The 19,783-nt window shown below is 36.5% G+C and overlaps 1 long non-coding RNA gene across 2 annotated transcripts in view; it reads right to left on the bottom strand.

The window, feature by feature from the left end:
- LOC143265123 (uncharacterized) overlaps positions 1-17,743 on the bottom strand; it is a 115,124-nt gene extending 97,381 nt beyond the window's left edge. Inside the window, exon 1 of one of the 2 annotated variants that reach the window (XR_013039287.1) lies at positions 17,274-17,743. This is a non-coding gene — a long non-coding RNA (uncharacterized LOC143265123). The remainder of the gene's footprint in view (positions 1-17,273) is intronic. The other variant, XR_013039286.1, reaches the window with a different exon arrangement.
- Between the last annotated feature and the right edge of the window lie 2,040 nt (positions 17,744-19,783).

Genomic DNA, 19,783 nt, shown 5'->3' with positions numbered 1-19,783 from the left:
ATTCTCTTCCTCTCTGACCGTCTAGGTAATGTTACATCTTTAACACTAGTCATAGGTACAATCTCTACATGCTCATCGGTTCCATTCATTTCTTTTTCATCAGAATCATTGTTTTCATTTTCTACAATTCCTTCTTTACATTCCTGATTATTCTCATTTTCAAGTAACCCATTTTCATTAATTTCATCATTGTCTTTAAATCCTACCAAATTTACATTTTCTTCAACAATATCAACATGTTTAGCAATAATTACTCTATTATTAATCAAAACTCTATAACCTACTTCCTCATATCCGACTAGAATTCCTAACTCCGCTTTTCTATCCCATTTACTTTTCCTTTTAACTTCTGGAACTCTTACAAAAACTTTACTTCCGTATATTTTCAAATTACTAATATCTGGTTTTACTCCCATTATAATTTCATACGGTGTCTGTTCCGAACGTGCTACGGAACACAATACGCGAGGATTTCGTAGGTAGTTTATGATGGGTCCGGGTAACAGTTATTTTTGAAAGACAGATTTTTAGCCATCGACGGCAATTTAGTTTTACATTTTTTCGAACAATGCCTTTAGAATTTCTAAGTTTCATTTAGTCTTCAATAACTACTCCGTCATAAACAGGGTTTTTCCCGAAGGGTCACCGAGGATGGGCCTCGGTTCCGTCCTAGCGGTACTTTTTAGGACAACGTGCGTGTCACCTGGAGGGAAAAACCCCGGCGTTGCCGGCCTTCGAGATCCTCCCGTACTCATCGGTATATTTTCCCACCCTTTTCCAAAAAAGGCGCGCTCAGGGCGCAAGAGAGGGTGGGCCCAAGTCAAGGGGCATGTTGATTGGAAAATCAACGTTTCTAATGAGAACCAATCAGCATGCCTCCTTGCACTTCCGACGTTTCGAGGAAGTAACGACGGAACGTCTCGTCAGAATTCCAACATTAGTCATCCGAGTCGGACTAAAAAAGAATCTCAAGTAAAGTCACCTAAATCGGACTTAGAAATTTCACGAGTCATTCGCGACGGACTTATCAATTTCACGAGTCCACCGTTTAGGACGTCTTCGAGTCAACCGTTCGGACTCATATTCAACTATTATTCAACGGATTAATTTCTGTTGAATAAACGTGCGCGAGTCAGCACATTTTATGGTCCTTCGAGCCGGATCCGCGATCTGTGGAGTGCAGTGCGCAAACGAACTACAATAGTGCCACGTGTGTTTGTCTTACGTTTCGAAAAAGACTATTAACCCGTTCAAAAAGACCAAGGGGTCTTCCTATTTGCAAGCGCCAACTCCTACCAAGTGGGTCCATCAGCATCAGGAGATCATCGCTCGGAATCGACTATTTTGGAGTGGATCACCTGTGCCTGGAAGCTGTACTGCCGCCTTACAACCGGTACTACAGGTCAACAGCGACGATTCGAGCTCAAGACGACTCCAGCACGCAGAATCCAGCCAAAGGTAGGCTCGTTATTACGAATTACCAGTCAGATCCCTCGTACATTTTCTCCTTTCGCATTTCGTTTCCGTTGTTCCTAATTTTTTCCAATCTCGTTTAAAATGGCCACGTCAGACAGTTCCAACAAAACCGACGCGCATATTGAGGAACTAAAGCATAAACGGCGTACTTTCAAGTCCCAATGTACCATGTTTGCGAAATACATCGAGAAATATCAAGACTCCCGTAAAGAACGCGCTAAACTACGTGATCGAATCGAGCGGCTGCGTAGGCAATTTATTGCATTTAACGCGATTCAGGATGAATTAGGGATGCTCGATAATTTCGAAAAGGCAGAAGAGGAGCGCGAAACGACGACCGATTTCTTCGACGATATTACTGCGACCGCGACAGTAATATTAGAAAATGCAGAGGGAATCGTAAATCCAACGCTGCCGTCGGCGGAACAAGGTTCGCAAGAATCACCCGCGTCAAATGCCTCACGTTTTTCATTACCAGTCAATTTACCCAAGATAGATTTACCCAAGTTCGACGGACGGATTGAAACTTGGGTTACATTTAAAGACGCGTTCCATACGTTAATTCACACGCAACCGGGTCTTAGTGGGGTTCAAAAATTACATTATCTAAAGCTTTCGTTGTCTGGACGAGCCGAAGACGCGATTGCTGCATTTACCATTACCGAAGAAAATTACGAGGCCGCGTGGAAGCATCTTTCCGAAATTTACGACAACAAACGGGTGCTCGTTTTGCGTCATGCCGCCATGTTGCGTGATACCCCCGCGATGTCTAACGATTCATCAGAAGCGATTCGAGACCTGGTGAATCACATGCAGCTGCACGTGCGATCGCTACAAGCACTGGGCAGGTCGTGGGAAGAAATGGCGAGCGATCTTTTGTGTAGCGTCGTAATTTCGAAGATGGGAAAAGAGACGCGAAGGGCTTGGGAGCGTACCTTATCGAACACCGAAGTCCCCGTTATCGACGATATTTTTAAATATCTACACAACGCGTCCCATCAGAGCAAGGACTACGCGGATGATGTTAAAACGAGAGGATATCATCAGCAACCGGATCATTTTAAACCGCGTCCAGCTCCAGCGCGTTCCTATAATTTTCCCGCGAGAACAATGCCGTCGCAACCGAGGCAACAGACATTCGTAACACAGAAATCGGGTTCGCGATCGCCGCCAACGTCACCGCGTTCACGAAGACGACAACCGCCGGTCAACGCGAGCACCGAATCGTTTAACGTCCAGCCATCGAGGTCCGTTTCAAATGCGAAATGCCGAATATGTTCAGGACATCACGCGGAGTATCAATGTCCGACATTTAGTGCTATGGAAGTTCCGCAACGAATCGAAGCCGCGAAGAACGCTCGACTTTGCCTCAATTGCCTCAGATCGGACCACGTAATCGAGGATTGCAATTTCGGGAAGTGTCGTGTGTGCAAACGAGCACACAACACTCAGTTGCATCAGGACGCGCAACCGAACGGCGAATCGAGATCCTGACTACACCAACAAAGGTCGCATTTTGGACATGGCACCGCGTTCGTAACGGACGTGCCTACGAACGGGTTGCTAGCTACCGCGAAAGTCTATGTTCTGGACCGAGACCAGAAACCGGTAGAATGTCGAACGTTAATAGACACATGTTCAAATGCGAATTTTATTACTGACGAACTGGCATCGAAATTACGGCTAACGACTAAAAATCATACAACGACAATCGAGTCACTAAATCAATTAAGCACAGTAACCAGTAAAATCGTTTCCGCAGTTATCAAATCTAGAGTATCGAACTTTAAACGCACCCTCACATTTATCACAATACCGAAGATCTCAGGAGCTGTACCGGATCAACAAATCGATCGTCGAAAAATTCCGATTCCTGCAAATATAAATTTAGCTGACCCGCAATTTGACCAACCAAAGCCCGTTGACATGCTTATAGGCATCGGTCCGGCCTTAGCATGCTTGAGCGTTGGTCAAATAGATATTTCTCCGTCGAAGAAAAGCGATTTAATTCTCCAGAAGACGTTGCTGGGATGGATAATCGGGGGGAACATATCAACGACAACGGGGAAGCATAGGACTTATATCGCTACTCCAAATTTCGATTTACAGAAATTTTGGGAGATAGAGGAGGGTCCTCAGGTACGACACCTGTCTAACGAGGAAAATGCATGCGAGGAGCATTTTCTGAAGACCACAACGCGGGATAATACGGGTCGATACATCGTAGCGTTACCGTTTAATGACCGGAAATTACAATTAGGCGAATCTCGTGCGCGCGCCTTAAATCGTTTCCTATCGTTGGAAAAGAAATTCAACCGCGATCCGGGTTTGAAACGCGAGTATTCCGCCGTAATTCGGGAATATCAAGAGCTCGGACATATGAGCGAAGTTCAGCCATACGGACGAGAAGGTTTTTATTTACCGCATCACGCCGTGGTAAAACCATCAAGCACGACCACGAAGGTTCGTGTTGTCTTCGATGGATCAGCTAAATCGAGTAGCGGTCTGTCTCTTAACGATACGCTAATGACAGGCCCCACGATCCAGGATGACCTTTTTTCACTGCTTCTGCGCTTTCGTATGTACGCGTATGTCATGACCGGTGACATTGAGAAAATGTACCGGCAATTCCTCGTTCGGCCGGAAGATCGTGCATACCAAAGAATATTATGGAGAGACAACCGTGGAAATTTAGCAACGTTCGAGCTGAACACGGTAACATTCGGTCTCTCGTCAGCCCCCTACCTCGCTATTAGGTGCCTTCATCAGCTCGCGGATGATGAAAGAAGCAGGTTTCCGGAAGCGGCAAAAATCGTAAAACGAGATCTGTATGTCGATGATCTTCTTACCGGTGCGGACACATTCGAAGAAGCTCAAGCGATACAAGGTCAAATCTGCAGGATGCTCACGAAGGGTGGCCTCAACATACGACAGTGGGCTTCTAATGACCCGAATCTTCTCCAAGGCCTCGATGAAGACCAGATTCATCCCAAGATCTTAGGAGAGACTGCTACGGTAAAAACTTTAGGAATTGCCTGGGACGCGCGGCAAGATAAAATTCTTTACACCGTCGAACCCATAACTACCGATAAAGTTACGAAACGGTCAATATTATCATCGATCGCAAAGATATTTGATCCGTTAGGGTTATTGGCACCGGTCATTATCACCGCCAAGATACTCTTACAACGCTTGTGGCAATTGAAGCTGGACTGGGACGAGTCGATACCAGCCAGTCTTCACACTGAATGGTGTAATTTTGCCACCGAGTTTAATATGTTAAACATATGCTCGTTCAGTCGAAGAGTATCTCAAGATTCCGTCGAAAGGTTAGAACTCCATGGGTTTTGCGATGCGAGCGAGCGGGCCTATGGAGCCTGTATTTACCTTCGTTCCATTAACAATTCCGGAGACATTAAAACAGAACTATTATGTGCGAAATCGCGCGTCGCACCATTAAAAACAGTTAGTTTGGCTCGTCTAGAATTATGCGGAGCAGTTTTATTATCATCATTATATGCCACCGTTTCGAAGGCAATAACTCACAATTTCAATAGCATCAACTTTTGGACCGACTCGACAATAGTATTAAATTGGATCAACAAAGAACCTTCCACATTAAAGACGTTCGTTGCGAATCGCGTCGCGGAAGTTCAATTAAAAACGAGAATCGATGCCTGGAAACATGTTAAGTCCGAAGACAACCCAGCAGATTTAATCAGTAGAGGACAATCGCCGTCGCAGTTTCTCTCTGAGTCTATTTGGCGTCATGGACCAGCTTGGCTCGCCAGCGTCGAATCGGTCTGGCCTGAGTCTAAGTTCGTCATCACGCAAGAAATTCCAGAATCGAGACCACTAGTTTGTTTTGCAACTGTTAATCGTGACGATTCACTTTTAACCCGCTATTCATGCATTAAGAAGCTCCGTAGAATCGTTGCCTACTGCTTAAGATTTCGTACATCAAACAAGTTTAAAGGTCCTCTTACCGTTGAGGAAATTCGCGACGCCGACGAGCGAATTATTAAAATGGTCCAGTCTTCATCGTTCGCGCAAGAGTTAAAGGATCTACAAAACGGGTCAAAATTGCAATCTATTAGTAAATTATTGCCACTACAACCTTTCATCGATGGAAAGGGAATATTACGGGTTGGTGGTCGACTACAGAACGCAGCAATTCCATTCGACGAAAAGCATCCGATACTGCTTCCGAAAAATCATCCCATCACAGTTTTAATTATTCGCAACGCGCATTTGGAAGGACACCATCTAGGCATCAATTCCACGTTGTACAATATTCGACAGCGTTACTGGCTCATCGACGGCAAAAACACCGTACGGAAGATTGTCCGTCAGTGCGTCAGGTGCTTCCGTATTAACCCTCCGGTAACGAAATATATTATGGGCAATCTACCTGCTACGCGCATTTCGGAAAGCAGGCCCTTTACTAATTGCGGCATCGACTACTGCGGTCCGTTTTTCATAAAGGAGCGACGCGTGCGAAACCGCTCCCGTGTTAAAATCTATGTAGCGGTATTTATTTGTTTCTCAACCAAGGCCGTGCACCTTGAGGTGGTCAGCGACATGACCACGGAAGCTTTTATTGCCGCATTCAAAAGATTCATCGCGCGAAGAGGAATATGTCGAAATGTCTATTCGGACAACGGGACAAATTTCGTAGGGGCGAATAAAGAGTTACTGGACATACAACGAAAACTTCAAGAGGACGAAAAGGTTCGGCATTTTTTGGTGGATAAGCGAATTTCATGGCATTTCATGCCAGCCTTGTCACCGAACTTTGGAGGTTTATGGGAGGCCGCCGTTAAATCTTTTAAACATCACCTGAAACGCGTCGTCGGTGAGGAATTGTTTACGTTTGAACAATTCAACACGTTTATCATTGAGATCGAGGCTATCCTTAACTCTCGTCCTCTCGTTCCGCTATCCTCTGACCCCAACGATCCCTCAGCCTTAACCCCTGCTCATTTTCTGATTGGTAATTCTTTAACGAGTTTGCCCGAGGTTGATTTTAGCGAAACACCATCGAATCGTCTATCAAAATGGCAGCACATTCAGAAGGTGAAGCAGGATTTCTGGTCCAGGTGGTATAAAGAGTATGTACACCAATTAAACGTGCGCCAAAAGTGGACCAGAGGCTCGCACGAGATCAAGGAGGGATCCCTTGTTGTCATGAAGGACGATCATCTACCACCGCTCCAGTGGCATCTCGGTCGTGTGGAGAAGATTCATCCTGGTCAGGACAACGTCATCAGGGCAGTCACCGTTCGGACTTCCCATGGCAGCTACAGGAGGAACGTGCAGAAGTTGGCTCAGCTTCCGATAGCTGACTCTGAGGAATGCGTCACGGCATCGTAGCATTTCTCGTTTTATATCGTTTCATTGTATTATTGATTTATCTTATTTCGTGTTTTTTTTATTAGTTATTCAGCGTGATTTAGATGTAGTATTTTTCGATTAGTTAATGTATTTTGATCGGCAAGGCTCTCAAGGGGGGGAGCATGTTCCGAACGTGCTACGGAACACAATACGCGAGGATTTCGTAGGTAGTTTATGATGGGTCCGGGTAACAGTTATTTTTGAAAGACAGATTTTTAGCCATCGACGGCAATTTAGTTTTACATTTTTTCGAACAATGCCTTTAGAATTTCTAAGTTTCATTTAGTCTTCAATAACTACTCCGTCATAAACAGGGTTTTTCCCGAAGGGTCACCGAGGATGGGCCTCGGTTCCGTCCTAGCGGTACTTTTTAGGACAACGTGCGTGTCACCTGGAGGGAAAAACCCCGGCGTTGCCGGCCTTCGAGATCCTCCCGTACTCATCGGTATATTTTCCCACCCTTTTCCAAAAAAGGCGCGCTCAGGGCGCAAGAGAGGGTGGGCCCAAGTCAAGGGGCATGTTGATTGGAAAATCAACGTTTCTAATGAGAACCAATCAGCATGCCTCCTTGCACTTCCGACGTTTCGAGGAAGTAACGACGGAACGTCTCGTCAGAATTCCAACATTAGTCATCCGAGTCGGACTAAAAAAGAATCTCAAGTAAAGTCACCTAAATCGGACTTAGAAATTTCACGAGTCATTCGCGACGGACTTATCAATTTCACGAGTCCACCGTTTAGGACGTCTTCGAGTCAACCGTTCGGACTCATATTCAACTATTATTCAACGGATTAATTTCTGTTGAATAAACGTGCGCGAGTCAGCACAGTGTCTTTTTCTCAATTGTATTTGCTAATGTTCTATTCTTTAAATATACAGCTGTTTTAATTATCTCTGACCAATATCTAACATTAATTTTCGCCTCAGATAATAAACAACGCGCAGTATCCATTACTGATCTATTATATCTTTCCGCAGTCCCGTTTAATTCATGGACATACGGAGAACACGGTTCAATGTAAATTCCTTTTTCTTTGGCAAAAATATACATGTCTTTATTTAAAAATTCTCTACCGTTATCACATCTTAATCGTTTTACTCGATTCCCAACTAAATTTTCTAATTGATTCACATACGTTACAAAACAATCATAAACTTCATTCTTTTCTCGAATAGGATATACTTTAGCCGCTTTACTATAGTCATCTATTAAAATTAAAAAATATTTTTCCCCTTTAAAACCCATTATACTATGCGGTCCATTTACATCAGCATGAATAATTTCTCCTATATTCCTTGCTCTACGTCTATTATTTTCAAAACTCGTATTAATCATTTTATTTTGTACGCAAGTACCACACTTTAAAAACTCACTTTCCAAATTACTCGGTAATCCCTCGACTAAATTATTCCGACTCAAAATGTCCAAATACTTAAAGTTAACATGTCCTAATATCCTATGATATTTTTCTTTCAAAGTCATACCATGATTCACTTTTTCAGTTATATAATTTTGCTTACTTTCAAAAACAGTATTTATCTTATATAAATTATTGACTTTATTCGCTACTGCTATCAAATTATTTTCTCTCGTGTAAATCTTTGAAGTACTTCCCATTGAAACAATCTTGGCTTTGTTCGCGATTTTTCCAAAACTCATTAAATTCCTATCCATTTCTTTCACAAAAAATACATCTTTTAACTCAATTTCTGTTTCATTAAAATTTGTCACAAACTTAGTTACAATATCTCCTACACTTGTTGCTTTAACTATGCGACCATCTCCAACTTTAACACTTATCGGATTATTCAAATGATTGACTCTTACAAAATATTTATTTTCATTTATAATATGATCTGTACAACCGCTATCCAGAACCCATTCTAATTTATTTACAGATTCGTTTACCTCAACATTGTAACCTATTTTTTTCTCAACCTCGGTTACGAAACTTATCTTTCCTCGATCTGCATATTGACGATCTTGCCGTTGTTGACAGCCTCTTCCTCGTTGACCAGCGCCTCGTCCTCTGAAATTGCCACTACCTCTGTTCAGACTGTAGCCGTCTCCTCTGAAATTGCCACCATTTCCTCTGAAACTGCCACCGTCTCCTCTGAAACTGCCGCCGTTGCCTCTGTTCAGACTGTATCCATCTCGCGGCTGTTGAGGATGATAACGTGCGCCTCCTCGCCCTTGCTGCTGCCAACTTCCCCTCGAACCTTTCCAGTAACTTCCAATGCTGCCTTGACTCATACACTCGTACTGAACATGTCCCGATTTACCACATTTATAATACGTTCTGTCTCTTTTCACCTCACTTCTAAACACGTTTGAGTTTCCATTTCTATTTGCTGAATTTTGATTTTCATCCTTTTCTCTATCTTCATATATTTTAATTTTATTAATTATGTAATCTACAGTTCTATCTCCTTCAGGTAAAACATCAACTAAGTCTCCAATATGACTCAATGAACTTGGCAATGTTCTCAACATATAATTCACTTTTTCTTTTTCAGTTACCACAGCACCGGCATTTTTCAATTCAATTATTAATTTTTCAAATTCACCATAGAATTCACTTGTTTCAGTATAATCTTTTAACCTAATTTTATCTAATTTATTTCTTATACAAATCTGCAATGAAGTTGATTCACGCAAATAAATTCTGTCTAATTTCTTGATTATTCCATAACTTGTTAATTCATCGTTAACAAGTTCCATTTGTCTATTTGATAATGCACTATATATATAATTCATCGTTTTCAGATCAAATTCATTCCACACGGCTACATTATCCATCTCGGTTCTTTCTCGTTTAATAATTTCATCACACTTTTTCATCTTCAAAAATACCATAATTCTCTTCTTCCATGTATTATAATCTTTTCCATCGAAAATTGGTAACGTTATTTTGAATTCGTCTGCCATATTGACTCGTCTTGTTTCTTGTGCGTTTTCTTCAAGCACTTTATTCAATTAATTCAATGTTTCAATTTTTCTTTCTTTTATTAAGTCTTTATTTTCTTCACTTCGTTCTTTTTAACTTTTCTATCACTTTTTCCATAAACTGATTTTCTCAAATTAACCACGCTCTGCTACCATGTTAAATAATCAGAATTATGGAAAATAACAAAACTAATAATACACTTTTAAACACGAACAAATTATTTAATATAAAACACAAACAACAAACATTTTAACTTAAAGATTAACCATTTAAACAGGGATTACTTTTTCTTCAAATAAAACATCACGAACGCTTACATTTTCATAACGGCAAGACGGAAGTACAATATTAAATTATTCTGTTTCTAATATTCAATTATTCTGTTACTAACATCGCACATCATTTCTAATACTGTAAGATGTCGCTATATGCTAAATTTATTAATAATTTAACACCTGTTTTAAAATTTGATAAATTAATCTTAGGCCAAGCTTTTTGAAATTTTTGAAAAAGCGGTACTTCTTACCTGATCCCTTGATCAGGTAAAACTCGGTAATATTCACCACTGCCGGGAATCTTTTTGTATACCTACCATGCAGAGCACCTACTATACATTCTTTTAATACCGAAATATTTGTTTCATTTTGCATAAGATCTTTAACGGCTAACTGAATAGGAGATTAGTTTTCGTATTCGAGATGACCGCTTCAGCAACTACAGAATGAGATTCATACTAACATTAGCGGTAACATTCAGTAATTTTTAATATGTTTTTGAAAATCATACACCAACACTAAAATTATATATATAAAAAATGATATTTTCATTATAAAATATTCGCTGATACTTGTAAAATAAAAGGCCACTAACATATTCGACGATAACCTGAAATGGTGCAAATTTCAAAACTTCAACTCGATTGCGGCACGGGTTTCTGTTATCCAATCATGCTGAAACTTTGACATTATCATTTTTTCGTCAAGTGTCACAATTTTAGGGGGTGAGACCAAAAAAAATCGGAAGTCCAAAAATAAGGGCCACCCTAATGTGCAATTATTTTCTGCACAATTTTATCGAACAAAGAGCAAAGATTTTTTTGAACTGTCACCCTCTGAAACACAAGGGTGTTCGGGCAATTTTTATATATCAAATAGACAGTCGATTGTTGAATCTTGTGTGGGTCGGACTGAGAGTCAAAAAGTTCCGCATGAAATAATGTAAAATATCCAATGCAGGGTGGACTCCAAACAAATCATTATCCTATTCGAGTGAGACCTTGCACTCCTCGAATAGACTAACGTAGTGTTAGAAATTTAGAGTTTAGGTAGATGCATCGGACGAGAGTAGGCCATGTGCGCTTCGTCAGAGAGCTGTCCGGGTGGCAAGGGAAAGTTTATGAGGCTAGAATACAATGTATAGTTTTTAAGGGCCATGGTGACGTTGGTGTCCTCACGGCCAGGGTTTTGCCGAGGAGGCATTCTTGTGATAACTGTGACCGTGGCAACACGTCACAGGAATAAACAAGGCATACATTGGTTAAATTGTGTTCAATCCGTTATTTTTTACCTATTCCGCTCGTTTTCTTGGTTTTCCTATAGTAGAACAACTAATACAGAATGATTCCTAATTTCAATCATAACATTATTCGAGTAGGACCCTACACTCCTTGAATAGATCATCGCGAACAATCCTACGCAATGTGGATTAGAAGACGAATTGTAACGACATTGAGCGAGACCCTGTGTTCCTTAAATTAATTATACTCAACAGCATACACAACGTATACAGAATCGTTCACACTTTGACCGTTCAATCACGCCAATAAATTATTATGACTTTTCAGGCTCAATTCTATCTAACTAATTATTTATTTACCCTCCTCCTCAATCAACTTCATACATTATTTTGAAACACGAAATTTCTCCATGTTGGAAAGATTTCATCGACAAGATATTTCATGTGTAATGCCAAACGGGCAATTTAAGAGTTGTTGATCCTCAAAATATTTATATAATAATAATATTATAATATATAAATATTTATATATAAAGAAAGCAAAACAAAAAAATAAAATTCCTCTTGAAGTATTAATAGATTTGATTGCAATAAGATCAAAACAGATTTTTTGTTGCAAAAAATAATTGAAGTACTCCTATTGACTGTGGAAGTACTGGACCCCGCAATTTTCACTTCCTTTTCAACATACCGATCGATTTTCGTCTTATATCAATAGATACTTTTATACAAAAAATCATCAAAATTACTTCACTGGTATCAAGGATATCGCAATTTTTCCATTTTACCCCTGTTTGAGGACACGCTTCATGCTCTAAATGTTTTTCCGCAGATGGAAAAAATACATGTCTTTCTTAATTTCTTCATATATTATAACATATCAAGTTACATGTTATAATAGTGACACTTTCATAGGCTTACTTGTAAATTGTGCAAAATATCATAATCGCCTTTCGTTTAATTGCAATGAAATAATTGCACGCAATCACTTTGTATTCATAAAGGCGTTTAAGAACCAATTATGGCGAAACAAAATTTTGAGATACAGACATTTCAAATTCACAAATTTTCGAATTTTCATATTTAAAAATTTCAAATTGATACTCTTCAATTTAGAAATTCAAGCAGTTTAAAAACTTTTTAATTTGCAAACTTTGGAATTTTCATAATATTTCATAACATTAATTTCTCCAATTTTTGAGTACCTATAGATATAAATATACGCGCTTCAAAATTTTTATATTTAGAAACTTTTACATTTTCTAATGTCAAACTGTCAAATGTCAATCTGTCTTTACAAGATTGAGAATTAAAAGTTAGGACTTCAGACATTTAAAAGTTTTTAATTTCTTTATAGCAAATCATTAATATTAACATTATTGTAATTAAATATTTGTTCCAAAAAATTGTATTCATTGAACTCTTTCTATAATCTTTTCCGATTCGACAATTCTGTCCACAGCAGAACATCAACTTATACAAACCGTGTAATAAAATATTAAATTAATGTCTTCTAATAGATACATAAACAATAAAAATATTATAGTTCTTTTTTGTACACGCGCTATATAACTGGATAGTACAGAGAAGTACAGAAAAAGTAACAAGTTATTTCTTTTTTATTTTTAACTTATAACTATCATCATATTCTGAACGAAAAGGTATGATAGAAACTTTATATCACCCTATAACAAGAGTTAAATGTTGGTTTTTAAGTCAACTCCAGATTAAAATATTTCAAATACTTCCCTTACAGTACCTGTTTTAAATGAAAGGTTAAATCACTTTACTGAATTTAAAAAAACTTTATGTTTGCAAACTTATTTCTAAATACAAAAATTCTTGTTTTTCAATCAAGGTTTCAATTAAATACAAATACGTATGAATAACACATACATACAATTTTTGTTTGAAATTATGGTCAGATATGTCAGATATGGTCAGGAATGTCTACTACGACACATGCAGCTCAAAGACATGAAGGAAAACTGGATAAAACAGGGAATACAATATTTAAATGCTCACCATAGGTCATATTAATTGCTCAGCTTTAATGTTCTCCTCGAATAACATAATGTAAGATATGTTTTATAGTGTACAATAAGTCTAATTTAATTCGTAATATATGTAATAGTTCCCTACAAAATCGCGTTTTTAACCCTTTCGCGTCGAGCGCCGGATATATCCGGCATCCACACGGCGACCTGTGCGTACGAGCGCCGGATGTATCCGGCATCCACATGATGTGTATACAAGTACTATCTGTGGTCAATGACAAATTCTTCGTTATCGGCAGAACGTTTTGAACTGATTTTATTGATATATTCGATTAATTCAATATATCAATAAAGTACACCTACTCTTTGGTGTTATATCAAAACCGCATCCAAAATATCTATCGGATCTTGCGGTTTATATTCATTTTTCTACGAATACATATCGTGTTCTATAAGAATTAAGAATAGATCGGCTCAAGATATTATTCTTTTTTTAAGAATAAAAAATTGTAAATATGTAAGTAGCTAAGAATTTGTCAACTGTAATTAGTCTAATGTCTTTAGAGTAACTAATATAATTTTGTTTAACTGTTTTCATATTAAAATGTGAGGAATACATGCTAAATTAGAGCAACAATTGTTTCATTAAGCATAGTAATTATTTAAGACTTAAAAAATGTATATACAAAAACCACACGCACTGTGCACATTTCTGGCGCGTGCTTCCGTACGGTGACGACACTTCGGCGGACCGGACTGCCGAAGCGAAAGGGTTAAGGAATATCAAATTAGATCATATCGTACAACAGGTATGGAAAGATGAGGTAGTCATTGAAATCAACGTAGAAATGTTCGATTTTTACTTTGCAGTGATTTGTATATAAATTATACGATAAGTACAGCGATTTATGCGAAAAAAGGCATTCATGTCACTGAAAATATATAACTAATTACACTGTGGTTATTTAAGCGTATTTCGGTTTAAACTTCATAAAATTATTTATCATACCTAAAATTAAAAAAGCAGCATAACATTCTAACTATGCTCTGGAATAATTTTTATGAAGTTTATTATATACAAAATAAATTGAATAGCTGCATAACAGGAGCATAATCTAATTAGATGTCTAAATGATAAATAAAAGCTGATTTATATGCGGTATTTTTCGTTTTCGTTTTGTTTATATACAATAAAACTCAAGTATAAATTTTGAAAAAATTACAAATAATTTGTTGTGCACAATTTGAGAATATATTATGTTATAACGAACTGTTAATTACAAAACTACCATATGCTATATAATATTTTCTATTATTTAAAATGCCTTTTACTATGAAGTACGAAATATATGTACGTTAATAGGTATTGAGCACTTACCCTATTTCGTTCGGTCATCCCGTTTTATCGAATTTTTATCTATGTTATTCTGATAAGTATTTGTATAAAAAATACCAAATATGAATAACGGAATATTAAATAAAGCTAAGTTTTCCTTCCTTTAACATAAGATTTCTATGCTATTCTAATTGATTATTATTTTGTTTAATTTATACTTAAATAAAGGATCATTTTCTTCTAAAAAATAGCGTTTAATTTCAAAGTGTTGCTAATTTGTTATTTTTCAACCAACTGAACTAATCTTCTATCGAACAATTAAGATTTATGTGATCATTAGGAATACCGTATAACGTACAAATGCCAACTCTCGAGTTGGCGCGTGAAGAGACTGACTCAGGTGTTTGAAAGAGCTACGGCTTCAATTGGTCAGAATATAAAAATGGACGCCTAGATTTATATGTATTTTCGGCAATAGGAACAATTGACTCGATTGGTTACATATATCAAATGCAATGACAGTCGGCAAACGTGCTGAGAGTGAATGAAATAGTGCGAATTGCACGATGCAGTTGTCACTATTACTCCTATTTGCCGAAATGTAACACTAGAAATATTTACGGTGGGGATATGTGTAGCTTCTTTTACTTTGGGTTGACATGCATCAATATATGTATACACAATGCTGTAAATTTCATCGCTATATTGGTTCCTAGGGAAAAATTGAAAAAAAAAAAACATTTGTAAATATCTCTGTTTCTAATTAAAACACTGATTCAAGAACATATCTTTGTTATTTAAAAATTAAGTGCTCGAAATGCACTGTTTTTTGAACTCGCCAGACGAACTAGTCTTTTAATGATTGGGAAAGTAAAAATACAATAAACTTATGGTACAAACATGCAGTACTTTTCTATAATTACTATAGAAAACTACCTCGATACGATTTCATCCCACATACACCCACACCCATTTAACATGTTCACACGAACGTACTGTTTTTCATGTCATGGCTCGAGGAATTACGAGAATGGTCTGATTATACGATCAATAACTTGTTTCCTATAGCTAGTGCAATAGCTTAGCGGGTCGAAGTTAACCCTATTCGATTTAGATAACTCCGATTTTACAACACATCGCGGCACGCTCGAAGAAGGAAGTTCAGGTTATTTGCGGCTGACTGTCAAGGACTTTCTCTTACATAACACCTTTGCACTGTTCACGTAGCGATAATGTTTACGCAGTTACACGGACGATGGAATCGTGACATTTAAAAATTTTCTGCTGCGAAACATTTATACAAGAAATGAACTTTTTTTTAATATGCATATATTACGTATCTACGCGACTTTAACCGGCTTTTGACCATGTTTTTTGAGCAAGTGTAGGAAAAAGTATAGTGCTTATATACATGTAGTTTCCGGTTAAGAAACAATATGTAGATGCCTGGTATGTTGGAAATGCTGTTATCGCTATGATAAATAAAAATTATCATTTGTACGTGTCTAGAATGGACAAATTTGTCTAACATTCCAATGTTTTAGAACGGTTAATTTAACGCTTTATCCGTAAACGACAAATGATTAGATAAGATAATTTTTGTATCCGATATTTTTTTTCTCCGCAAAATTTCCTAGAAAGGAAGAGAAAATTTTCCATAGCAAATTTGTTAGCAGTATTTTAGTTTAATATATTATGATTTATATATTACTTTATTGAGGCATACCATATATTTATATTACAATAGATGTTTCATTAAAATCTCTACATTGTTACACACTTCTTTCGAGTTTTTAAAAAATGAGGAGGAAACTTTAAGCAAATCCCTTGAACTTCGTTTTAAAACGTTGTAAAATTAAATGCTAGAGAACTGAGTTTCTTGAACAATATAGCCCAAAACCATATCAAGAAAGATTCATAATATCATGATTTATCATAGAACATCCTATTACAATTTTACAGTAATACTGGGTGGTTTTTGTACGATATTGGAGTGTTATGCTTTAGCAAGAACCAAAAACATTTAGCATATAAATTAAAAAAGCACTAACAAACAGAAAAAGAACCGTTTTGAGGCTAGAAACGGCCAATTTATAGTTTCGGATTAATAGATTAAAACTTTGTTAAAACTTTAAATGTTATCATATTTCTTTTCATGATATGAGACTAACGTATCTGTTGAAAAGAACTCATTTTTCTTCTTAGAGCTTCTTCCACTTTTAGCTTTTTTTATGTAAAAGTAGATATAATTCTAATGTAAACGACCTAACTTTGAAGAATTTTGTCATCTTGACAAAATTAATGAAACAGACTAACACATAGGACAAATTAAAATACACAAATTTTTTCCACGATCTATGATTATCGCTTTATGAACAAAGATAATTTACTTTCATATCATTAATACTTTTCTTAAAACAAAATTTGTAAATACTATTTTCGTTTAGAATTATTATATATGAATTCCACTTTTAACTTCCAATAGTTTAAAACAAAGTTAATTAAATTTATGTTAAATTAAGTTTAACGCTTTAAACACTTTGCAATTTATAGGGTTAAACCAACCATAACAGTTTAATAACAAAACAAAAACGAAACATAACATACCTGTTCCTCGCGAAGTCGCTTAAAAGGATGCAATATCCAAAGATCGATACAATCAAATTGACTGGAATCTGACGATCAGCGCATGTACTGTCGCTCTCTAGATGTTTCTTGCGAGACTGGTATCTTTTCAAGGACGGAATAACGGTGCCAGAAGAGCTCGAACGACACACTAAGCCGGTTTAAATAGATGGTCACTTCGGCTCTGTTTGTTCTGCCTTTACTACTGTCTACAAACTCAATGATGCTATACTGAGAACGTAACGCTGGATATCGGATAAACGACACTGTAACGTAATTATTCGGAAAAAATAGAAAAAGAGAAGAAAAAGGAAAAGTATGGAAAAGGTTTGCACGCGTGCTCGAGTTGTGAACGATGCTAGAAACGAACTGACGTCGTGAGAGCTCGCGGAGAACAAGGCGGTAGTGTGCATATTGGTTTTACTTGGTGTCGGTATTGGTACCAACGTATACAATACACGTAGGTGCCTCCTCCGCGTTGTTACGTAGATACATGCGAGTATAAGCAGCTTCGACCGTATTCGGAATCGCGTGAGAGTGGGGGCTAGGTCTCTCTCTCTCTCCTTTTCTTTCTTTCTCTTGCCGATCTTTATTTGCATGAAAGAAGTTAGTGCGCCCACCTACGATAGTATACTCTTGCACAATTTCTGTTCTATTAACCATTTTAATATTGATCCAAATTGCGAAGTTGTGCTGTAAAGAAAGTGTGTACGTTTCTTATGATTTAATACACTTTTAAGTACTATCGAATCCTGAAAGTTTTCTCATCTAAATTTTATATTTACTCACTTATCTATTCACTTTTTTCCCTACATAGTAAACTTTAAAGGAAAAATATATAGTTGAATGTGTGTACTGTAGTATGTAAAACATTTCTTTTTTTCTTGGGATACGAAAATTCTTATAAAAATGATAAATGACAGAATCACTAAGTACATACTACGTAATTATCTAAATACACTCCCATACTTCTATTCAGAGTCAAAGTCAAAAGGCCAATATTCTTTATATTATGAAACTACAAATATTTTTATCTTTTTCTCTTTATTTTTAATATATTTTACTTCATAGGTCTTTGTTGTTTCCTTTGAAAAGAATAAAAAAGCAGATGACTTTAAAGAATTTTCTAAGAGCAAATTAATTAAGTTCTACGTTTTGTTATTTTTTTCTTGTTCTATGAGAGAGTTTATACTTATATGAGAGAGAAGTTATATTTCTTCAAAACATAAATATATATTTACCAAAACTTTGGGCAAAGAAAACAAAAAATATTTATATCACACTTACACTTACCCTTTTTAATGGTCTACAAGAGCAGGGAATTTTTAATTTGAGATTTTTATAATTATATTTAAACTGTCTAAATCTGTTTCTCTTACAAGTATAATTGCTCTATTATTATTCCCAAACTCGTCATTCATGTGATATATTCGTCACATAAATTGAACGAATTTCCGTACTCAAACAAGAATGGTTCAATCATTGTAAACAAAAATTAATTTAATCTAACCATATAATTATTTTCTTATAGTTAGTTATGACTTTACTAAATTAATTATAAATAATTAACACTACACTCCGAGAAAATAAGAATGAAGAAATGAAAAAGATAATAATATATTCGAATAACAAATTTTATAAAGGTATATGAAGTTATACAAAGTGGTCCATAATTCCTGAACTAGTTCAAAATTATATTTCATTACATTTTAATTCAGTAATATTTCAGAATTTTTTAGTCTCAAAGGGAACATTTGAGAGATTAAGCACTGGGATATTCATCAATAGTAAACGACCAAACTTATAGAATATTATTTGAAAAATTAGTACTTTATTGTGTTATCTTACTAATTCAAAGAATATATTGTCAATATTTTACCTCCAGGAATCACATTTTCCAGGTTTGGCGCAATAATTTTTGTAACAGGATTATATAACTGATCTATATAGTTCGAGTTAGTTTGTATATATGTTCGAAGAACTGATATAATAGTAGAAGAATAAATGGATGAAATTTTCATAATGTGGATTTTCATAATTAATAGAATATAATCACATTTTATAGCGTATTATAAATAATAGTAAAATTCAGAATAGTTACCAAATAAAGTTGTAATTATTGCAAAGGATATTATTCCCGAATTATGGGTCACTATATTTTGTTACTTCCCTTTAGCTAAGAGAACGTCTAAAATTAAACGATTACGTACAAACGCGTGCCTATCTATTCATAGAAACTTGTAGATGTTTGGGACTTCGTGAATGCCAAGAGTGATCGAAGATAATTAAGTGCTTTAAGATGGTTTATTAAAAATTAATATAGTATATAGCGAAAACAATATTGCGTGTTTAAACGATTCTTTAAGTAATACTTCAACTTAATTTGTGGAAATTATATAGTAACAATAATTAAAACAATTTTAACCGTGTGATACTAATATCTACATATAATGCGTACAATGATCTTATAACTAAAATGCATTCGTAGAATG

Source organism: Megachile rotundata, chromosome 9 (genome assembly GCF_050947335.1).
Source record: "Megachile rotundata isolate GNS110a chromosome 9, iyMegRotu1, whole genome shotgun sequence".
In the NCBI taxonomy this organism is placed as follows: Eukaryota; Metazoa; Arthropoda; class Insecta; order Hymenoptera; family Megachilidae; genus Megachile; species Megachile rotundata.
The sequence above is the reverse complement of the archived record's forward strand: the minus strand, read 5'-3'. Positions and strand labels throughout refer to the sequence as shown.